The 2647-nt window shown below is 31.5% G+C and overlaps 1 non-coding gene across 1 annotated transcript; it reads right to left on the reverse strand.

Annotated features, from left to right (window-relative positions):
• Nucleotides 1-2279: 2279 nt before the first annotated feature.
• On the reverse strand, nucleotides 2280-2387 carry LOC148568337 (small nucleolar RNA R71). The gene has a single exon (XR_015882591.1). It is a non-coding gene; the product is annotated as a small nucleolar RNA R71 (small nucleolar RNA).
• Nucleotides 2388-2647: the final 260 nt, after the last annotated feature.

The following is a 2647-nucleotide window of genomic DNA, read 5'->3' on the forward strand; positions in this document are numbered from 1 at the left end:
GTTTTCAAAAATTTTATTCAAAATTTTTAAGAATGAATTCTAGTGTTTCATAAAGCATGTTGAAGCCTGGCTGGCTGTAAAGCCATGTCTAAATTTATTTGGACTGAGGCTTGCAATTTGTTATCAAGAGCAATATACTCTCGTGTTAAAATGCTGAAGCTTGGCTGGCCATTGGCCATGTCTAGTGTTTTGGACTGGAGCTTTCTTTGAAAGCTTGGCTGGCTAGTGAGCCATGTCTAATTCCTGGACTGAAGCTTTAGACTAAGAATGCAAGATTCCTGGAATTCATATTAAAAATTTTGGAATCCTTATTTTTCCTTTTCAATAAATTTTCGAAAAAATCCAAAAAAAAAATTAGAAAATCATAAAAATCAAAAATATTTTATGTTTCTTGTTTGAGTCTTGAGTCATATCATAAGTTTGGTGTCACTTGCATATGCATCTTGCATTTTTCGAAAATATCATGCATTCATAGTGTTCTTCATGATCTTCAAGATGTTCTTGGTAAGTCTTCTTGTTTGATCTTGATGATTTTTTGTTTTGTGTCTTTTCATGTTTATCATATGCATTCTTGAATTCTTAGTGCGTAAGCATTAAAGAATTCTAAGTTTGGTGTCTTGCATGTTTTCTTTGCATTAAAAATTTTTCAAAATTGTGTCTATGATGTTCATCTTGACATTCATAGTGTTCTTGGTGTTCATCTTGACATTCATATCATTCATGCATGCATTCATTGTTTTGATCTAAAAATTTCATGCATTGCATAATTTTCATGTTTTTCATAAAAATTTCAAAAATCAAAAAAATATCTTTCCCTTTTTCTCTCATCAAATTCGAAAATTTGGATTGACTTTTTCAAAAATTTTTAAAATCAAATTGTTTCTCATGAGTCAAATCAAATTTTCAATTTGAAAATCTTATCTTTTTCAAAATCTTTTTCAAAAATCAAATCTTTTTCAAAATTCTTAGTTATTTTTGAAAATTCCAAAAATATTTTTCAAAAATCTTTTTCTTATTTTTATATCAAATTTTCGAAAATAACATAATCAATTAATGTTTTGATTCAAAAATTTGAAGTTTGTTACTTGCTTGTTAAGAAAGATTCAAACTTTAAGTTCTAGAATCATATCTTGTGATTTCTTATGAATCAAATCATTAATTGTGATTTTAAAAATCAAATCTTTTTCAAAACTAATTTTTATCATATCTTTTCAAAAATATCTTCTTATCTTATCTTTTTTCAAAAATATGATTTCAAAATATCTTTTCTAACTTCCTAACTCCTTGTCTTTTCAAAATTTATTTCAACTAACTAACTAACTTTTTGTTTGTTTCTTAACTTTTTCAAAACTACCTAACTAACTCTCTCTCTCTCTAATTTTCGAAAATATCTCCCCTCTTTTTCAAAAATTTCTTTTTTATTAACTAATTATTTTTATTTTTAAATTTAAAAAAAAAAATTTTTCGAAAATTTCTAACATTTTTTCAAAAACCATTTTTCAAAAATCACTAACTCTTTTTCAAAATAATTTTCGAAAATTATCCCTCCCCCATCCTATTCTAATTATTCATTCATATCCTAACATCTCATCTCACATCTCTTCCATCCGTACAGTTGTGTTTCTTCCTTTACATCACATTCTTTGTCTCCCCCTCTTTTCTTCCACTCACAAAGGGATCCCTATACTGTGGTATAAAGGATCTCTATTATTATTATTATTTTTCTGTGCCTTCTTCTTTGTCATATGAGCAGGAGCAAGGATAAGAACATTCTTGTGGAAGCAGATCCAGAACCTGAAAGGACTCTGAAGAAAAAATTAAGAGAAGCTAAAATACAACAATCCAGAGATAACCTTTCAGAAATTTTCGAACAGGCAGGGGAGATGGCAGCCGAAAATAATAATAATGTAAGGAAGATGCTTGGTGACTTTACTGCACCTAATTCCAATTTACATGGAAGAAGCATCTCCATTCCTACCATTGGAGCAAACAACTTTGAGCTGAAACCTCAATTAGTTTCTCTGATGCAGCAGAACTGCAAGTTTCATGGACTTCCATCTGAAGATCCTTTTCAGTTCTTAACTGAACTCTTGCAGATATGTGATACTGTTAAGACTAATGGAGTAGATCCTGAAGTCTACAGGCTCATGCTTTTCCCTTTTGCTGTAAGAGACAGAGCTAGATTATGGTTGGATTCTCAACCCAAAGACAGCCTGAACTCTTGGGATAAGCTGGTCACGACTTTCTTAGCCAAGTACTTTCCTCCTCAAAAGCTGAGCAAGCTTAGAGCTGATGTTCAAACCTTCAGACAGAAAGAAGGTGAATCTCTCTATGAAGCTTGGGAAAGATACAAACAGTTGACCAAAAAGTGTCCTTCTGACATGCTTTCAGAATGGACCATCCTGGATATATTCTATGATGGTTTATCTGAGCTATCAAAGATGTCACTGGACACTTCTGCAGGTGGATCCATTCACCTAAAGAAAACGCCTGCAGAAGCTCAAGAACTCATTGACATGGTTGCTAATAACCAGTTCATGTACACTTCTGAAAGGAATCCTGTGAATAATGGGACGCCTATGAAGAAGGGAGTTCTTGAGGTTGATACTCTGAATGCCATATTGGCTCAGAATAAAATATTGACTCA

The sequence above is a fragment of the Arachis ipaensis genome, chromosome B4 (genome assembly GCF_059453495.1).
Source record: "Arachis ipaensis isolate K30076 ecotype BB chromosome B4, ASM5945349v1, whole genome shotgun sequence".
Taxonomy (NCBI): Eukaryota; Viridiplantae; Streptophyta; class Magnoliopsida; order Fabales; family Fabaceae; genus Arachis; species Arachis ipaensis.